Raw genomic sequence first — 22,026 nt, 5'->3', positions numbered from 1 at the left:
CGGGCAATCATAAGGACGATGAGGTGGTAGCTTCTGACAACCCTTTTCAGAAAAAACGTCCTCAAAGTCCGAAATAAATGTAGGTAGGGAAGCTATGGAGGCGATTAAGCAATTGTTATTTAAGCAATTCTCTCTGCAATGTTCACTCCACTCCAATATCTCCCTGGCCTGCCAATCCACCACTGGATTGTGCGCTACCAACCAGGGAAGACCCAATACCACAGGAGAGGGGAGGCCCTCCAGAATGTAACATGAAAGACACTCATTATGGTGGTCCCCTACCCGAAGGTGTAAGTTATGGACAATGTGAGTGAGGTTTCTCTGAGACAGAGGAGCAGAATCAATAGCGAATATGGGAATAGGTCTCTGCAGCGTACAGAGAGACAAACCCATAGTGCGGGCAAAATGGGCATCTATCATATTTACCCCTGCTCCACTGTCTAGAAAAAAAGAAATAGACTCCGTCTTAACACCAAAAACAATAACCGCTGGCAACACAAATTGAGATGTTCGTATGGAGGAAACGTATACCCCCCGGCTGACATCCTCCGCACAGCCTGGGGTTAGTAGTTTTCCGACGGTCTTTTGTTTTTGAGAAAGGAGGGACAGACATTAATGAAATGACCCCTCCCTCCACAGAAAAAACAAGCCCCCCACCTACGGCGAACCTCAGGAGGACGGACCTGACGAGAAGTTCCTCCTAGCTGCATAGGCTCATCTAAGTCAGTATAGACTAGCTGCTTGGGAGAGGTTACCGATTGCTCCGGAATTCTCGATCTCTCCCTAAGACGTCTATCTATTCTGATAGAGAGGGACATAACAGCATCAAGGGAAAGGGGGGTCTCATACAGCGCCAGCGCATCCTTAACCCTTTCAGATAACCCAGAGCAGAACTGACTCCTGAGAGCCGGGTCGTTCCACTGAGTATCCGTAGCCCACCTACGGAACTCTGAGCAATATTCCTCTGCTGGCCGATCTCCCTGTAGGAGTCTCCGTAACTTCGACTCAGCCAGGGCGACTCGGTCAGGGTCATCATATATGAGACCCAGAGCCCCAAAAAATCCCTCCACTGACCGGAGAGCCTGGGAACCAGGGGGTAACGAGAACGCCCAGGATTGCGGGTCCCCCTGAAGCAGGGAAATAACAATCCCCACCCGCTGTTCTTCATTACCTGAGGAGTAAGGGCGCAGCTTAAAATATAATTTGCAGGCCTCACGGAACGTCACAAATTTGTCCCTTCCCCCAGAAAATCTGTCAGGAAGAACAACCTTGGGTTCTGTAACAACCTGGTTACCCATAGCAACCGCTGGGCTTGCGGTCTGCTGTGTTTGCTGCTGTTGTTGGAGGACAGACGCCTTCAATCCTGCCACCTCCAAAGACAGGCCTTGAAGCTGTTTTGCCAAAGCAGCAATAGGATCCATATTGGATTCTAAGTAGAGAGAAAAAAATTATTTATTTATTTTTTCTCCCAAAAAATAAGGGCCAGTTATAATATCACGATCGGCGTGACTATCACATACGTGACACAGAGGGAGGGAAAGAGGAAGGCCCTGCCCAAGTGAGAGGGAAGGTGGTGACCCCTGACTCACCTAGCGGCTGGCACCTGGCTGCCCTGACGTCCCTAGACGGGTTCCTCACCTGTACGCCGATCACGTGCCTAAAACCCTGGCTTTCCCTAAGATGAGCCCTAGATAGTGAACAGGGCGGTGGGAACACTAGTCCGCACCACTAGCTCTAAAGGAAAACACCAAGGGGAGGACAGACAATACAGACTAAACATATAATCCCAGGTGGGCGACAAGAGGAGACAGCAAAAAGCCCAACAGGGGTCCGGAGGGTAACACTCTGGAACAACAATCAGGATTCACAGCTCCAGTGGGTCAGTATAGATGTCCAGGCAGGAAGCTCTATAACTGGCAACTAGAGAAGTGTGAGAGGAGAATATAAGGAGGTTGGGAGTGGCAGACAAGAAACAGCTGAGGAGGAGAAGCTACGGATCCCTGAGGGAGACAAAAAGGATTGCAAGGCAAACACAGAAAACAATCACTAAGAAACAACGTGATCTTTAGACATAGAGCGCGCAGCCACCCGCTGCGACTTCCTGACCCTGGGTATAACGGAGTCAGACGTGGCTCTTGACACCCTCGTGACAGTAATATGTCCTTCTTCAGGCTTCTGTAGTGTAGTAAACACAGGGATACAGATGCCTGAAGAAGGGCGTATGACCTGCAGAAACGTTGTAAGTTATGCATTAATTTTGGTGGTGGCTACAATAATTTCCTGAACTTTGCAAGCAACCCATGCAAGTGCTGTCTATATTTTCAGATTTATGTTTATACTACTGATTTATTACTTACGTGGCCAGGGTGCCTTTGGACCCTCTCAGCATGATGAGTTATAATCATTGCGGGAATTGGCCTTTGAGCACCCACTGGCCATTTGTGCGAAGCATGAACGCAACACGTCCTCCAAGATAAGATCTGTTTTTTGGTGTTGCTTTCTTCCCCGAGAAGGGTTCTAATCTTGAAGCCTTTTCCTATTGCTTCCAGTAAGAGCAGAATCTCATTAAAGAGTTTCTATCACTAGAATTTTCACCATTGAACTGGCTGACATTAGCCAGTGTCATGTGATCACACAATCTGTGATGTATTTGGAAACTTCAGCGGGGGTTTTAGGGCTTTTCCACACCAAATGAGCCAAATAATAGTATATCTGTCACTAGAAAACCTTTACTACACCCTAAAGGGGGAAATAGATCAAGTGGTGTAAAAAGAAAAAAGATGCAAATTTGTGCGCAAGCAACATTCGGGCAAAGCAATTGGTGACTCTTTGCTGTTTTGCACCAGACTTGCCACTTTGCTGAATATTTGGAGGAAGCGGGAGGATGCATCACCTGATGGTGTTGTGCTTTGGTCATGATTAAGGATTGCATTCTCCTGAATTAAAACGCGTAGATTAGTATTTTTGTCTTTTTTTTTTTTTTTATGGTGCTAAAATTAAAAGTCATTCCCTTTAATGGACGCTGGATTCACCTCCTTGTTTCTTTGGATTCTATTAGTGCTGTATTCCAAGCACTTCCGTGCTTCCTCACGGGGTTGCAAGCACGTGAGCTCTGCACTTTGTGTTTCCTCTTGGGGTACAATTTCCATTTCTGCACCTTAGACTGGCCTCTTAATACATTTGGTGCATCTTGCAAATTTAAGATGAAATGTAGCAACCGCCAGTCTTAATAAATTTCCCCCACAATATGTAGATAGCCTTGGTAAGTCCAGTCTAATCCTTAGCAGCCGATCTGGTCCTGCCTCTTCTACTACAGATGGGAAGTTGTCGCTGTGGTTTTTTATGCACCAGTTAATGATCTCCACTCCAGTGCTTTCTGTGGTCAGATTTATGATGTAGAGATATGGCCCCAATCTGACATTGATGCCAGCTTGATTCATTCCCTGGAGGCTGATCATGTAGCACAGCACAGATAAGAACTTTCATTCAGCGTCTGCTCCTTTATTATTTAACACTGCATGCAGACGCCTGACAATGCATCGCGAGATCAGTAAATACAGAATTCAATTAGGAAATGGCATTATTTTGTGGTATAAATCCAAATCTCTGATGGTAGACACTGAAATATTGCATACTGAGTATCACTGAAGACCTCCGAACGGCAGAGAAAATCTTTACTGCCAGCTTGAATGCCACCCATGCCCTTTCCAAAACCTTGTATTTCTCTGTCCGAGGCTTGGAACTGAGCTTTCTGGGAGGAATTCTGCAAAAGCTTTGGTTGCACGTGATCCGTATAAAATCACTGTGGTTCTGCAGACTGGTAGGTGACTACATTTGCCTCCACAGCATGGTCACCCATTGACTAAAGCACGTGTTGGTAAGCAATAGTCTGAGCATAATTGGAAGTGTTGTAGCTATAGAGGGTGCGAAGATATCCAGCATGGTCACCCATTGTCTAAAGCTGTTGGTAAGCATTGGCCTGAGCATAATTGGTAGTGGAGTAGCTTTAGGGGATGCAGAGGATATCAAGCATAGTCACCCATTGTCTGAAGCGCCTGTTAGTAAGCAATAGTCTGAGCATTATTGGCAGTGGTGTAGCTATAGGGCAGTGATGGCTAACCTTGGCACTCCAGCTGTGGTGAAACTACGACTCCCAGCATGCTGCATTTATTTCTATAAAGTTCTGAGAGCAGCCAAGCAAGGGGGGCATCTTGGGAGTTGTAGTTTTATCACAGCTGGAGTGCCAAGGTTAGCCATCACTGCTATAGGGGGTGCAGAGGTAGAGGCAGGGGCGTAGCAAAAGGCTCATGGGCCCTGGTGCAAGAGTTCAGCTTGGGCCCCCCTTCCCTCAGTGCTTTGTGGCCAGGTGCAAAAATTGAAATGGCAAAATTCTTGACCTTAACCCTTCCCTCCAGCCAGAGGTGTAACTTGACCAGCTTGCACTTTCTATAATACCGGTGTTTTCTTATGCAGCACAAGGGTCGTTGGGCCCCCTCCGGCTCCTGGGCCCAGTAGCGACTGCTACCTCTGCACCCCCTATAGCTACGCCCCTGGGTAGAGGTCACATTTGGGGCCTGGTGCAAGCAGGGCCAAAAGGTGGCCATACGCCTTCAATAGCTGTTGGCTGAACCAGAGTATTTCTCCTGGCTCTCCCTTACACATACACAATGGGGGGAGATTTATCAAAACTGGTGCAAAGGAAAACTGGCTGAGTTGCCCATAGCAACCAATCAGATTCCACCTTTCATTTTTCAGAGCTCCTTTACACCGGTTTTGCTAAATCTCCCCCATTGTGTTTGTCCAAACATGTATGTGTGTTCAATGGGGAGAGAGGAGAGAGCCGCTGCCGGACACTCCAGGTGGCAGCTTATCTCCTGGGAGAAGAAAAGGATCAGGCCAGAAATGTTGGAGGAGACTCTTAATCTCCCTATACCCATTAGAGCACCAAAAGAAAACTGGGACCATTCAAGTCACAAATGGGGGTGACTAATTATACAACCAACCAAACTCTTTAAAGAAATATCCTACAAAAAGAAATCATTAAACATAATTCAGACTTTATTAGTAGATGACATGATAAAAGCATATAAGATTGCAGCATTAGGCATGTTTGTGCGATGATCAGACGGTGTAATTGTACCGCCGATTACCAGGTGAATGAGCGTTAGTGCAGCACAGCGACAGCAGATCGTGTTGCGTGAACACGAGTCTGTATGGGGAAGAGCGATGACATTGGCGATGGCTCCTCCCCATGCTCTGGAGGTGATGGTCTCCTCCGCTAGCGATCAGCAGATCCTTGGAAAGGAAAGCCTCCTCCCTGACAATCTGCTTGTAGATCCTCCCATGTAAAGGGAGCTTTAGACCCTCTGTGCCCCAACACATGTTTCTTCACAGGGGAATGGAGACCTGTTTGTTTTGATTTAGATAGTTATCTAATAGAAGGAGGATAATTTGCTGTATCTCTACCTTATAGACTAATGTTCTTCAATCTAGCAAATTGGCTACTTACCTCGAGGATCTAACTAACTTAGTGCTTGTGTAATGCTGCAAATGTGTATGTTTTGATCATATAATCTACTAATAAAGTTTGAATTATGTTTAATGATTTATTTGTGAGGGTGTTTCTTTAAAGTTTGGTTGGTTCTATTGCCATTAGAGTCTCGGCCGAAGTCCTCGTTCTCAGCGGGCTTGACCGACAATAAACTAATGCGCATGGAGACCTAAAGGTTCTTCTACCACATTAGAACATACAGAATACAGGGCTTTTTTCCCAAAAGAAATGTCCCTGACATTTTCAGGTTCCATTGTGGGACTGCAGTTGTAGTTCAGCGGAATACACACTGCTCCGAGCTTGGTTAGTCCTTGTGTCCAGTTTCAGTTCATTGTTGATATGTGAGGGTGGCAGAGTGACAACCTCCATAGGTGCCTATAATAGCTGCCCTTGATTGACCTCAACTTTCATCCCTTGCATTGTTAAATTACAGTACCCTAGGGAATTACCCCAATGATTAACTTTCCGAACCCCTGGCGATCATATATCCTAAGCAAGAAGAGCTTCATAGGACCATATATTTTTCCTATAGCTCCCCTACAGAGGGAAAGAAGTATTACATGCTAACCACTTAAATGGGCATCAGCCAGGTAGGCTACTTTCACACTTGCGTTTGGTGCGGATGCGTCTTGTATCTGCACAGACGGATCCGCACCGATAATGCAAACGCTTGTATCTGTTCATAACGGATCCGTTTGCATTATTCATAAAAAAAAAAGTCTAAGTCAAAACGGATCCGTCCTGACTTACTCTGAAAGTCAATGGGGGACGGATCAGTTTTCAATTGCACCATATTGTGTCAGTGAAAACGGATCCGTCCCCATTGACTTACATTGTAAGTCAGGACGGATCCGTTTGGCTCCGCATTGTCAGGCGGACACCAAAACGCTGCAAGCTGCGTTTTGGTGACCACCTAAAAAGCTCAACGGAGACCAAACGCAGCCAAACTGATGCATTCTGAACGGATCCTTATCCATACAGAATGCATTGGGGCTGAACTGATCCGTTTTGGGCCGCTTGTGAGAGCCCTAAAAAAGGGTCTCACAAGCGAACCCAGAAACGCCAGTGTAAAAGTAGCCTAATGCATGGTCGTTTCAAGCCCACTAGAGGAAGAGACACTCTTTGTGAAGGGTTATTCGCTCTAATTCATAAAAGGGTGTCCCCCCAGTATGACAACCTTTTGCCCTAATAGTGCAGACAGTCCCTTTAAATAGGATAACCTATTGATAAAACAGTGCTGATTGCATCAAATGCCTTGCCATGGGTCGGCTTCTTGTCATAATGGAAATCTTGTAGATGGTAATCATTGCCAACATAAATGAAAATACCATTGAACATAGCTTCCACCCACACAGCGCACAGTCTAAATGAAGGATTGACTGTGCTTTCAAGGGTACAGAAAATTAGCAATGATCCTGAGCAGAGCCAGTCTCCGAGGACTGGATTATTATAGGCTGCAGTTACTGTGGCTGTAGAGTCTCTATACTTCAATGATATGTTGTTGCCCAGATACATAGCTCCTCATTAAATGCGGCAAGCCGGGTTGCGGGACGGTCTGCAGTACTACAGTCACGCAAATAATGTCAAGAGCCTAAGAATAGACTTTGTCTAATTAATGACAAGCAAAGCCCCTGGCAACCGCTTTTCAGAAATCGTAGGAATTATTTATATCTCTGCATAAAAAGTGCCCTCTGTCTTCATTCTTAGACTAAGTGGCATCATTTACGTAGGGGAGAAACGTTCAAATAAAAAAACATGAAGAAATATATAAAAACAGCTGTAGCAATGTAAAAGAAACATAAATACAGTTTTCTGTATGGTCTCTTTCACACATCAGTATTTGGTCAGTGATTTTCATCAGTGATTGTGAGGCTACACAGGGGTGAGGTATGATGGAAAGATTTGCGCCTGTTCTGTGGTTTTGACCCGCTCCTGGTTTTGGTTGACAATCACTGATGGAAATCACTGATCAAACACTGACGTGTGAAAGAGGTTTGGCTCTTTTTCTCGAGCTGTACCTATGTATTTTCAATAGCAAAATCCAAATGAGACCTCCTTACCTGGTGCAGGTCACCCATACTACATGTACAGGTCCTTCTCAAAAAATTTGCATATTGTGATAAAGTTCATTATTTTCTGTAATGTACTGATAAACATTAGACTTTCATATATTTTAGATTCATTACACACCAACTGAAGTAGTTCAAGCCTTTTATTGTTTTAATATTGATGATTTTGGCATACAGCTCATGAAAACCCCAAATTCCTATCTCAAAAAATTAGCATATCATGAAAAGGTTCTCTAAACGAGCTATTAACCTAATCATCTGAATCAACTAATTAACTCTAAACACCTGCAAAAGATTCCTGAGGCTTTTAAAAACTCCCAGCCTGGTTCATTACTCAAAACCGCAATCATGGGTAAGACTGCCGACCTGACTGCTGTCCAGAAGGCCATCATTGACACCCTCAAGCAAGAGGGTAAGACACAGAAAGACATTTCTGAACGAATAGGCTGTTCCCAGAGTGCTGTATCAAGGCACCTCAGTGGGAAGTCTGTGGGAAGGAAAAAGTGTGGCAGAAAACGCTGCACAACGAGAAGAGGTGACCGGACCCTGAGGAAGATTGTGGAGAAGGACCGATTCCAGATCTTGGGGGACCTGCGGAAGCAGTGGACTGAGTCTGGAGTAGAAACATCCAGAGCCACCGTGTACAGGCGTGTGCAGGAAATGGGCTACAGGTGCCGCATTCCCCAGGTCAAGCCACTTTGGAACCAGAAACAGCGGCAGAAGCGCCTGACCTGGGCTACAGAGAAGCAGCACTGGACTGTTGCTCAGTGGTCCAAAGTACTTTTTTCAGATGAAAACAAATTTTGCATGTCATTCGGAAATCAAGGTGCCAGAGTCTGGAGGAAGACTGGGGAGAGGGAAATGCCAAAATGCCTGAAGTCCAGTGTCAAGTACCCACAGTCAGTGATGGTCTGGGGTGCCATGTCAGCTGCTGGTGTTGGTCCACTGGGTTTTATCAAGGGCAGGGTCAATGCAGCTAGCTATCAGGAGATTTTGGAGCACTTCATGCTTCCATCTGCTGAAAAGCTTTATGGAGATGAAGATTTAATTTTTCAGCACGACCTGGCACCTGCTCACAGTGCCAAAACCACTGGTAAATGGTTTACTGACCATGGTATTACTGTGCTCAATTGGCCTGCCAACTCTCCTGACCTGAACCCCATAGAGAATCTGTGGGATATTGGGAAGAGAAAGTTGAGAGACGCAAGACCCAAGACTCTGGATGAGCTTAAGGCCGCTATCGAAGCATCCTGGGCCTCTATAACACTTCAGCAGTGCCACAGGCTGATTGCCTCCATGCCACGCCGCATTGAAGCAGTCATTTCTGCAAAAGGATTCCCGACCAAGTATTGAGTGCAGAACTGAACATAATTATTTGAAGGTTGACTTTTTTTGTATTAAAAACACTTTTCTTTTATTGGTCGGATGAAATATGCTAATTTTTTTAGATAGGAAATTTGGGTTTTCATGAGCTGTATGCCAAAATCATCAATATTAAAACAATAAAAGGCTTGAGCTACTTCAGTTGGTGTGTAATGAATCTAAAATATATGAAAGTCTAATGTTTATCAGTACATTACAGAAAATAATGAACTTTATCACAATATGCTAATTTTTTTAGAAGGACCTGTATTTAGTTGACCATAGGCGTGAAAAAATTGATGGGCAAACAATCTTGCCTGGAAGCTATATACCTGAACTCTACTATATGCATGCCTATTTGGGCAAGTAATGAGCATGTAATTTAAAAGCTATGTACCCCTTTGGGGGCAATTTAAAAAAATGATTGCATTGTTCTCATTTTGAGCTAAAAATAATTTTTTTAATTGGTCTTTATTACAAATATGGAACCATTTTTTCTGTATAGGGCTGAGATTCTCTAATAGAGGGATCTAAAGTTTCTCTCTGGTCCGTGAGCCAGCTAATCTGACGGTTCCTTATTTCTGCTCTCTGACATTATAAACACTATGTGGAAACTTCCACATATCAGTGAGTCCCCTGTGTACAACTATCAGTGACTGACAGCTATTTCTGTATACACACTTACACAGAATGCTATCAGTCACTGATAACACCTCCTCCTGTGTACAGCTATCAGTGACTGACAGCTATCAGTGTATACACACTTACATAGAGAATACTATCAATCTCTGATAACACCTCCCTGTGTACAGCTATCAGTGACTGACAGCTATCTCTGTATACACACTTACACAGGGAATGCTATCAATCTCTGATGACACCTCACCCGTGTACTGCTATCAGTGACTCACAGCTATCTCTGTATACATACTTACATAGAGAATACTATTAATCTCTGATAACACCTCCCCGTGTACAGCTATCAGTGACTGACAGCTATTTCTGTATACACACTTACACAGGGAATGCTGTCACGAAACGGCCCTGAGCGCGCCGTCCAGCGGGCCACGTGACTAATAACTCAGACAATTTGAAAGACCATTTTCCTTCCTTTTATATTTCGGTTGTGCGTTTAAGTGTATGGACATCTTATTTCGTGCTAGATTTGGTTACTGGTGTTGTGCTTTTAAATGTATTATTTTTTCCCTTTGTTGTAAGGATTGGAATGGCCTGGTTGAAATGCAATTGTATGCTAATTACGGTGTACCTTACCTCTCCAGGGGTGTGTAATCTGAGGTTGTAAGAAGGCCATCTGTATGCAAATCCGATGGTCTGATTCCAGCCTGGACATGTCTAGGGTTACATAAGGCTTGCAGTGTGTGTATAAATGCTTGTGTCCAAGACCCTAAATAAATCAGTCAGTCCCTGTTTCAAGTCATACAGCAACGTCTGGTGAGTGATTCCAGGGCGCAACACATTGTACCAAGAAGGCCGGGCCACTCGGCAGTCGGGCTGATCTCCACCGTGGGTGCCCCATTCCCTCCGCAGACGTCCGAGACATCACCAACCAGGGGGTCAGATAGGAGCAGGACCGCAGGCGGACACACCATTCCGTCACAAATGCTATCAGTCTCTGATGACACCTCACCCGTGTACTGCTATCAGTGACTGACAGCTATTTCTGTATACGCACTTACACAGAGAATGGTATCAATCTCTGATAACACCTCCCCCATGTACAGCTATATGTGACTGACAGCTATCTCTGTATACACACTTACACAGGGAATGTTATCAGTGATAACACCTCCCTGTGTACAGCTATCAGTGACTGACAGCTATCTCTGTATACACACTTACACATAGAATGGTATCAATCTCTGATAACACCTCCCCATGTACAGCTATTAGTGACTGACAGCTATCTCTGTATACACACTTACACATAGAATGGTATCAATCTCTGATAACACCTCCCCATGTACAGCTATTAGTGACTGGCAGCTATCTCTGTATACACACTTACATAGAGAATACTATCAATCTCTGATAACACCTCACCCGTGTACTGCTATCAGTGACTGACAGCTATCTGTGTATACATACTTACATAGAGAATACTATCAATCACTGATAACACCTCCCCTGTGTACAATAAAGTCAGAAAGAGGAGAGATTTAAATGTATAAAAGTACATGTTTTACTGAATCTTTTCTCACAAAAGTATATATCAATCTGCTCAGCATCTCCTGCTCTATAACATGGTGCCTGCATTGTACTGCACTTTATGGTGACAGGTCCTCTTTAAAGATGGCACACTAGCAACTTAATGGGATTTATACGCCTAAGGCTACTTTCACACTAGCGTTTTTTGCGGATCTGTCATGGGTCTGCAAAAACGTTTCCGTTACAATAATACAACCGCATGCATCAGTCATGAACGGATCCGGTTGTATTATGTCTTCTATAGCCATGACGGGATCCGTCTTGAACACCACTGAAAGAGAAAACTGATCCGTCCCCATTGACTTACATTGTGTGTCAGAACGGATCCATTTGGCTCCGCTTCGTCAGACGGACACCAAAACGCTGCAGGCAGTGTTTTGGTGTCCGCCTCCAGAGCAGAATGATGCAAACTGACGCATTCTGAGCGGATCCTTTTCCATTTAGAATGCATTAGGGCAAAACTGATCCGTTTTGGACCGCCTGGGAGAGCCCTGAACGGATCTCACAAACGGAAAGCCAAAACGCCAGTGTGAAAGTAGCCTTAGCTGATTGGGACTTCCCACCTGATTTGTAAGATTCACAAAATAATGCGCCATACTCATCAGTGGGAGATTTTATATACCACATGAAACATGGAAAGTTTCACTTTTTCTTGAAGGAACACTCCAGGCAAAGCTGCGTTATGCTTAGTGCAGGGCCTGCAGGTTCAGCACATCAATATTGGATTCTCTCTTTGGTGCTTTTTAGGAACTCTCCATGAGACCTCATGCACACAACCGTATCTTTATTTCTGTCTGAAAACGACGGATTCGCAAAATAGGAACACCTTTTGTGTACATATCACATTTTTCTTTTTTCCATCAATAGAAATGACTATTCTTGACCAGAATATAGACAAGAATAGGACATGCTCTATAATATGTGGAACGGCCACACAGATCCACAAAAAATACAGACATGTGCATGACCCCATAGCAATGAATGAGTCAATGTGATATATGCAAAAATGCAGATAGCACGCAGGTAAAAAATACAGTCGTATGCATGAAGTTGCAAATTTGGTTTTCAAAAACATCTGTTTTTAACACATAAACACTGCAGCCAAATGTCTCTTGGTGTTTTTAGTAAATCGCTGCATGCTCTCTGGTGTGGAGTTTTTTAAGAGACTTCTGTATCAGAGTAAAATGTTTTGTGACTTAAAAAACAAGGATTCAGTTGTCAGCTACAACAGGGGAGCAGCCAGAATGGGCTGCACACATTTGCAATGTCACTTGCTCCAGTGGTTTAAAGGTGTTGTGCAGTGCAAAAATACTGATGATATATCCTCTGGACAGGTCATCAATATCAGATCGATGGGGGTCCGACTCCCAGCACCCCCGCCAATCAGCTGTTTGAAGAGGCCACGGCGCAAGCGCTGCTTCCTCTCCAAAATTACCTGTGCACCATCTCCTTTGCAGTGGCCATTAAGTGTAATTACAGGTGCTCACCCCATTCACTACAAACGAGATGACGCACTGATAATTTTGAAGCCGGTCTGGAGCCGGTCTGAAATCAAATGCAGTCAGCGGGAGCAGGCAGTTCCGAGAACAGCCGCCAGGGGCCTTCATCGGGCTGTTCTCGGAACTGTCTGCTCCCGGTGACGCATTTGATTTCAGATTGGCTCCCGGCACAGGTAAGGGCTTACCTGTGCATCGCCGGACGGTTGAGTCTACCTTACTAAAGATGGCAGCTCACATGTGTTCGCCGGCGAACACTGCGAACTGACCATCACTGCTTCCTGACAATCTGCTGATCGCTAGCAAAGGAGACAGGTGCATTTACATGCAGCGATCTCCTGAGTATAGGGAGGAGAGATCGCTAACACCATCGCTCTTCCCCATACTGTCTCCCGGCAGCAGATAATGTTTACACAGCAGAATCTGCCACTGGGAGACGATAATCTTTTGTGCTGCACAAAAGATCCAATTACCCGATGAATGAGCGTTTTGCTCCTTCATCAGGTAATCGGCAGTACATTTACACTGCCAGATCATCACTAACGAGCGTTACTAGTTACTCCTGTGAGTGATGATCTTGCGATGTAAATGCACTGCCGATTACCCTATGAATGAGCAAAACACAGCACAAAAGATCATCGTGCTGTGAAAACATGATCTGCTATGGTGAAGAGCTAGGGCTTTAGCATCACTTTCCCCATACCCTGGAGGAGATTGGTGCATTTAAGTACAGTGGTCTCCTCCGCTAGCGATTTAGCAGATTGTTGCGAAGGAACGCTTCCTTCCCGACAGTCTGCTACATCGGCGTCACGTGTAAAGGAACCCTTACTGCCAGTTTCCCTTTAAGATTCACTTTTGTTGTTTTTACAGCTTTCTTGGTATTAGACTGCGACTTCACACTGATGTAACTGCCAATGACGCCATATGCCGCTTGTATTCTCGGAGCCTCTTGGATGTCACTTCACACTGAGAGGTGCATCTCTTATTTCACAGTTAGCGTTGTGCTATACATAGATGTATACCGGTATATATCCAAGCCATATTTTAATGTCCCAAAGCTTTGGTACATGAAAATATGGCAGCATTATTATTTCATACAATTTTTTTTTTTAAGGAGAACATCTTTAGTTAATTTGTTTTTTACACCTTTTCTAACGTACGACGGGGCATCCTTCATCCGCCCAAAAACGCAACATGGGGAGCAGATGTTTTCTACATTGACAGGCATGGTGTAAAGCCAGTGTACACAAATTATTTTGTTTCTTATAAATTATATGCCTGTTTTTGTGTTCTGATGTTTGTTCACAGGCAAAGCCGGTCTCAGTCTAGACAGTCTAGAGGTCGCCATACACATTAGGCTACTTTCACACTCGTGTTTGGTGCGGATCCGTCATGGAGCTGCACAAACGCATCCATTCAGATAATACAACCGCCTGCATCCGTTCAGAACGGATCCGTTTGTATTATCTGTAACATGGCCAAAACGGATCCGTCTTGAACACCATTGAAAGTCAATGGGGATGGATCTGTTTTCTAATCTATTGTGCCATATTGTGTCAGTGAAAACTGAATTTTTCCCCATTGACTTACATTGTGTTTGGGCTCAGTTTCGTCAGACAGACACCAAAACGCTGCAAGCAGCCAAACTGATGCCTTCTGCGCGGATCCTTATCCATTCAGAATGCACTAAGGGCAAAACTGATCCGTTTTGGACCGCTTGTGAGATCTCTGAATGGATCTCACAAATGGTAACCAAAAAGCCAGTGTAAAAGTAGCCAAATCTAGTTGGCTGGTCCCAGACTGACATTTATCTAAGCTGTATGGCCACCTCTGATCCAGAGCTGGACAGCATTGTTTAGTAGCTGCCTGACACTGATATTTAGGGGCCTTATGACAATGTTATGTGGACACTGTATGATTGTATTATATGGGCACTATATATAGCACAGGGACCAACCAACATCAGGTTCGCAAGGGATGTAACCAAGGGAGGGCTAAGAGAGCATGTATGCTGGATATTCAGATACTGGGGTACGGCAGCAAACATTGCTGAAAGCAGAATATTATAGAGGGAGAGAAGTCGAGCTCCATGATATGTAGGGTTATAGGTGCATTATTTCTAATAATAAGTAAAAAGCAAAGTAAATTCTGACAGGACTGGAAATGAAACCAATGACTGGCAGATATCTTGCTGAACATCAGGGGCTGATGGTGGGGACTTGTTCTGATATCCCTTCCTTGGTCAAAAATAAAGCTTTCCTCTCCCTGTCTATGGGTTACATATTGTCAGTCCTTTGGGCTTATTCAGATGAGCATGTGCAGTCTGTAAAACATGGTCCATGTGATGGCCACATTTCTCGCACCAACCATGGCTCACCTGAGCCAAACTCTCTGCATCTTAGTGATTTCACCATGCTGTGAGCTCCAGCCCCACCATGGGTCTACTGTCCTGTGCACACTATATCATATAAGTACGGGACAGTATACCCGCAGTCAGCCGATGCAGATCATAAGAGCAGGGCGATCTTGTCCGATCCTCCTCTCCCCCAACGTCATCTTTTGGGAGACTGCTAGGAGCTCCCCACCCACATTAGACTGTCAGCCAAACCTGGTGTTCTTGGCGGGTTTGGCCAACATTATACTAATGTGTATGGGGACCTTAAGGGTACAGCCATACATTCAGGTTCATAAAAGGAGAGAAAGTATACAGATACGGACAGATACGATTTCTCCATTTTAAATTCACTCCTGGTTTTGGCTTCCAAAACTGCATGCAGAAACCTGATGGTTTGGCCTTGCCCTTATGGCTTGGAGGTTGTACGGAGCTGTCATACCCCCTTGTGCTTGAGGCCATTTTGTGCCATTCACATCATGTGAAAAGATCTCATAAAGATTTTGCAGATGTATAAATCTTCACTCAGGATTTCAGCATTAGCATGATGGGCACGTTTTTTTTTTTGGGAAGCTAAGGAAACTGATTGGGCAGAATGTATTGTGTAAAAGGAGCGCAGCTGGACGTATTAATATGCATGAGACTGCTCTCACATGAGGAAACGTGCAATCAGATTGAAATGGTATTCTAGATTGTTTTTACTGGGCAGAATAGTGCATCAGACAAGGTTATTCTGCCCGCAGGGGTAACAGACTAAGGGTCCATTCACACGTCCGTTTTTTCTTTCCTGATCTGTTCCGTTTTTTCAGGAACAGATCAGGACCAGATCTGGACCCATTCATTTTCAATGGGTCCTGGAAAAAATCGGACAGCACAATGTGTGCTGTCCGTTTCCGTTGTTCCGTTCCGCATGTCCGTTTAAATATAAAACATGTCCTATTCTTGTCCTGAAAAATCGGATCCTGGTACAATACAAAGTCAATGGATCCGCAAAAAACGGATGACATTCGGATGTCATTCCGTATGTCATCCGTTTTTTGCAGATTCCGTTCCTGGAAACACATAACAAATTATTATTATTATTTTTTTTTTTTCTATTTTTTTTCAAAGAAATCCAAACAACTTTATTTGATTATTGAAATGTATACATGTTCCCGTTTTTTGCGGATCCGCAAAAAACGGATGACATACGGATGACATACGGAAACATTTTCAGGAACAACGGATCCGCAAAAAACGGACCGTTTTTCAGGATGAAAAAAAACAGGACGTGTGAATGGACCCTTAAGGGAACAATGATGCCAGTGTGAATATATGGTACCATTCATGTGTTAGTAAGTCAGAAGATCAAGCAATTGCCAAACTTTGGTAATTTTTCTTTTTAACTTACTTTCTTGTTACAGAAGCCATTTTGCCGAAGTGCCAACATGAAGTGAAACCATACTGGGTGTCATGTTAGCCTTTTAACAAGTGATGCTCTTATTTATATAACTTCACCCCTATTTGGTCTAACCAAAGTATCTTCCATTTTTGGACTATGATACATCCAAACTGCAGCAACCCTTTGTGGCCACATAACCATAGACTGCTGTAGACCCATAATGATTCACATCATTCATTAGAGGAGTTTCTCACCAAGACAACCTCTTCTCTAACAAAAACTGAAATTTCATCAGGTGACACAAATATAGCATTACATGGGATCCATTTCCATAAACCATGGTGTAACGGATCTCCTGGCACCCCGACTGGGTACCTCCGTTGATGGATGCTCCTAGTGCTTCCTGAGGACTCCAAGCACTCCACTTGACACCGTAAGAACCCCACGAACCGACGCAGCTTGGTTGGGATCTCGCGGTCTTCTACCCACCCTGGACCTACGACAAGGCTTCCAGGTTCCAGTGGGTGAACCTCTCTTCCTTCACAGAGCGATGAAGGAACAGCTCTTACAAGAGCTCAGGGATTATACTCTGGAGAGTATAATGATTATAGCAATCCCCAGAGTGTAGTTCTCCAGTACCCCAAACATGAGCCCAGACTTCATGAAGGGTTGAACAGGACACTTTAATGGGGCAACATGTCAGCCTTTTATGCAGGTCTTCCAGCAAGGCACACTCCCATGGGGGACCTTGTGGAAGACTGAGACAGTTTCTTACATAAACCAATCACATGCAGTTACAGGCAGAAAACACACACACACACATTTGATACAATTAATCAACACAATGGGATAATGTAATCACTCACAGGCAGAAAAACCCCACCTGTGATACAATTAACCAACACAATGGGATAACGTAATCACTCACAGGCAGAAACTACCCATTTTTCCCTTTGTAGAATAATGAGCCGGGAGGGTGGAAGGGGTCTCCATAGTTCTGGGTCCATAGTCCATAGGAAGGAGGCTAGCCCTCAGGCCTCTCCAGCAGCCTCAGTGACGGTTCAGTCCGTCAGACAAGGAATACATGAATCAGAGATGGCAGATTCTCTTAAACACTATCTAATAGATTGGCTTCATGAGACAATTATCATACAGACATGCTGTTATTCATCAGACACGAGCACCTCTTTCAGATGCTTTTATAGTGTCTCATATTGCAATGCAGACAAATGGGCCATATGTGCATGTAGCCTGTCTGTTTTAGCAAAACCAGTATGACTTTTAGTAGTGTTACCGGTCAGTAGCCAGCCAATATGTCCTGCAAGAGGCTAATCCAAACCAAAAGACCATATGCCTCATATCTTCATAGTTCTATAGAATCCATATAAAAAATCTGAATCTAGTGACCCACCTCAAGCATTTTAGAGAGTACTCGGCCAAACTACGACCACTGTTGTTCAAATTTGGCCTGTATTACCTATATTTATAATGTAGATCTGCAAATAAAAGGGTGGACATCTGTGTAGACCTTAGGCATTTATAGCGTTCCTTCCTGACAATCACCTGCTTGTCAGTGGAGGAGTCTTCTGCATTTACATGCAACAGTCTCCTTTACGGTATGGGAAGAAATTATCACTAATGTCATCGTCCCCTTTCAGAGTCATTGTTTGCTGGCAACAGAGGCTGTTTAGACAGCACGTTCTGCTGCCGGGAGACAGTGATTTTGATGGCCGCATCAGGCAGATTATCGTACAAATGCTTGTTAGCAATAATCTGCCAAACATCAGCCAGTGTAAAGGGCCCTTAAAGGGGTTTTCTTATCTCAGACAATGAGGGCATATTGGTAGGATATGCCCTTATTGTCTTATAGGTGCTGGGACCCGCACCTATATCGAGAACAGAGCCCCGAAAGTGAAGGAGAGAGCACTGCGCATGCGCAGCCGCCCTCCATTCATTTCTATGGGGCCACCGAAAAAATCCGAGCGCTGGCTCGGCTATTGCCGTCTACCCCATAGAAATTAACAGGAGCATGTGCCGCGCATATACGGCACGCTCCCATTCACTTCTATGGCGGGGATTAGCACTTGGTAGTGGGCGGACCCAGGGAAATCTGGGGTCCTCCAGCCACAGCGCTCCCCGCTCAGTTCTTGATATAGGTGCGGGTCCCAGCACCTATCAGACAATGGGGGCATTTCCTAGCGATATGCCCCCATTGTCTAAGATGGGAATACCTCTCTAACTCAGTATAGCCTTCAGGGTGTTTTACTGATTGTTATAAGGAAGCCAAAACATAAAGCCATGGTGGACCAGCCAACCATCTTAGGCTACTTTCACACCAGCGTTTTTGCTGGATCCGTCATGGATCAGCAAAAACGCTTCCATCATGATAATAGAGCTGTCTGCATCCGTTATGAACGGATCCGGTTGTATTATGTCTTAAATAGCCACGACAGATCCGTCATGAACACCATTGAAAGTAAATGGGGGACGGATCAGTTTTCTATTGTGTCCGAGAAAACGGATCCGTCTCCATTGACTTACATTGTGAGTCATGACAGCTAAGCATCCCAGGACGAATTTAAAAACGCTGCTTGCTGCACTTTTGTGTGCGTCATGGGAACACAACCAAAGGGAACGGAATGCATCCTGGTGCACTCCCTTTCGGTCAGTTCAGTTTTGTCCCCATTGACAATGAATGGGGACCAAACTGAAGCGTTTTCCTCCGCTTTTGAGATCCTATGACGGATCTTAATAGCGGAAATTGAAAACGCTGGTGTGAAAGTATGGGTTCCTCCTGACTGACTTTACCCCAGCACCAGTTGTGGAGGAAGATGAGGGTTCGGCATGTTGTGTTGGATTTCAGCTGCCTGATCCTTTTGTTCCTTGGGAGATAAGCCCCTGCCAGAGGAGGCTCATTCATCCGCCAGCTATCTTATTGCTCTTGGTGTGAGTGAGTTGGAGTTGGCAGATATTAGAAAAGTCTATACGCCACATTTACAATAGCGTTGCATTTTAGATCATTATATTCCATTTGAACTATTATATCCATACTTGCCATAAAAGCAATCTTGTGGTTGAAATGGAATAAAGGGCCTCTTAGTCATAAGTCCAATCACTACAGAGCTTTGGTCTTTTGCTGGTTGTCACAAAATTCTTCTGTCTCTGATTCCTGCATTCCGCTCGCCTCAGTAACACCACATCTAGTCTAACCTAACTGAAGGTCATCACAACACATTTTGCTATTTCATTCATTCATTTTTTAACTGTCTAGAACACAATGGGGGTCTTACAAGAAAAGCCAACATAAAATTTGGAAGCCTAAAAAGTGAGCCGATTTGTCTCATTCATGCAGCATGTACGCCAGAATCCCTTAGGCTCTGTTCATATACCAACCAGGCAAAAGCCAAAAGGACACTCTGTTGGCCACCTGTAACGGTCGCGTACACACCACACACAGGGGGTAGGATAGTGACCACTGCGCTCCACCCTGACCTCTGGCCCTGCCTACTTGCCTCGCAAGTCCTAATGACAGGGGACAACTGGACGGCAGTCCCTAGCTTGGAATAAGTGCAGGGAGGACAGACAAGACAAACAACGGATAGTGAACGGACCGAGTCAATACCAGGAGAGCAACGAAGTACAAATGGAGCAAGCAGAAAATAGTCAGGAATTGCCGGGGTCATAAATACCAGGAGAGTCGTGAAGTACCAAAGGAGTCAGCAGAGGATCGTCAGGAGGAAGCCGGGGTCAGAATACCAGGAGAGCAGCAAAAGTACACAATTTGCAGGCAGAGGATCGTCAGGAATTCAGCAGAAGGTAAGTACGCCAGATAAGAAAAAATTGCAACCTGTGGCCAGCAGGCAACCTGTTTAAACACTGACTAGCAGGGGTCATGTGACGTGCCCAGCATCACATGACTTCCCCTGCTGCATAGGGCTTAGCACCGAGTGCCGAGCTCGGTGCTCAGGCTTATCCTGGTTGCTGGGGAAACCGAGGACGCCGGCCGCACTGAGGAGACGTGCGTGGCCGGGTCCGTCCCGCCCCCTATCACCTAGGAGACGAGGACGCTGCACGCGTCTTTGCTCCTGCACAGAGGCGGGGCGCCGTCGGCGCTGCGGAGAGCGAGCGCATCGCTGGCGCCCCGTGACACCACCATAGGGCTTCTAAACCTCTATGGACACGTTAAGCCTGTAGGTCAGGAGCTTTGTGAACATTACCCTACAGTAAGGGGGGAGTTTGTCCCATCCGAGGCCACTTACAGAAATCATTTTTCTGTCATTGCCCTTCTGATAATTTTGTGTCTGGAAAATACCAACATATTTCTGTTGGTCATATCCATACCATCCACAAAATCCTACAATCTGCTTCTATGAATAGGATACAAGTATATACGCAGGGTAGGACTAGTCCACAGGGGATTTCTTGGTGGCCCCAAAGCTCTGACACATCAACGTGACCCAAATATACAGCTTTGTTTAGAGCTGAGCCAATCACTTGCCTCTACGGTCTGTTTCCTGTAGGTTGATTCACAAACAGCCTATTAGGGCCTGTCCACATGGCAGATTGTGTGCGTTGATTCTGCCGCCTGTTCATATGGCCTCGGAATATTTCCGCACGGATTTCCTAACTGTCTCAAGAACGGACATGTCTGCACATGGGTTTCTATATGCTCATTAGCCGAGGGTCAGCCTCAGGTTTCCAACACTGATTCCATGGTAAATACATGTCAGATTATTCTGACCTGGATTTTGCTGTGTGAACAGACCCTTAGACCTTACAGATGATATGTCCTGTATATTCAAGGATTAAAAAAGTGGACTGTATGGGCCGAGGGTGGGTTTTAATCTTTTCCAACACTGTATATGTTATAGCGGTTGTCCTGCAGGATAAAATAAGAGAAGCTTTACTCTCTCACCTATCCCACACTGCTGTAGGTCTAGCGCTTACTGAGTCCAAGCATGGGATTCAGCCAGTTCCCTCCAGTTCTCCAGATCCGGTTGTTAAAATGACAACTGGAACAGAGAACCTTGTTACCGGCTGAGTCCCGATTTGGTGCTCTGGCGGCGGCAGGGCAGCTGGAGATGTTCACTTTGCACGCCGCTGATAGTTTAGCTCCTTAGTTGGGTGGTATATCTGTGTAGTGTATATATGGTGTAATTACCTATGTGTACCATGTATATGGTGTATTTATGTGTGTTGCATATATATGGTGTATGTATATGTAAACATGTGTCGTGACGCCGCGTGTCCACCGTTGAGTAGGGAACCTGTTATTAAAAATTTTAATCCCACCCTTGACCGAGTCCCCTCCTGTCTCTACTTCTTGGTCCCATATAGACACGGAGACATGCCTCAGTCAGTGATTGGCTGAGCAGGCATTTCCTGTATGCTGAATCGGGACCAGGAATTGGAAACCAGTAAATCACAGTATGGCAGCAGTAGGGCATCTTGAGGCGAGTAATACTTTGTTTATCTTTTTTGTTAACCCATTCTGCCCCTTTCCTAACAAGTTTTATCCTGGTGAGGAACCCCTTTTAATAAGACTGAAT

The 22,026-nt window shown here is 44.9% G+C and overlaps 1 protein-coding gene across 2 annotated transcripts in view; it reads right to left on the bottom strand.

The window, feature by feature from the left end:
* The window catches only part of LOC122921466 (deubiquitinase DESI2-like), a 119,583-nt gene that overhangs the window by 94,750 nt on the left and 2,807 nt on the right, over positions 1 to 22,026 (bottom strand). The gene's annotated exons all lie outside the window — the stretch shown is intronic.

Source organism: Bufo gargarizans, chromosome 11 (genome assembly GCF_014858855.1).
Source record: "Bufo gargarizans isolate SCDJY-AF-19 chromosome 11, ASM1485885v1, whole genome shotgun sequence".
NCBI classification, from domain to species: domain Eukaryota; kingdom Metazoa; phylum Chordata; class Amphibia; order Anura; family Bufonidae; genus Bufo; species Bufo gargarizans.
The sequence above is the reverse complement of the archived record's forward strand: the minus strand, read 5'-3'. Positions and strand labels throughout refer to the sequence as shown.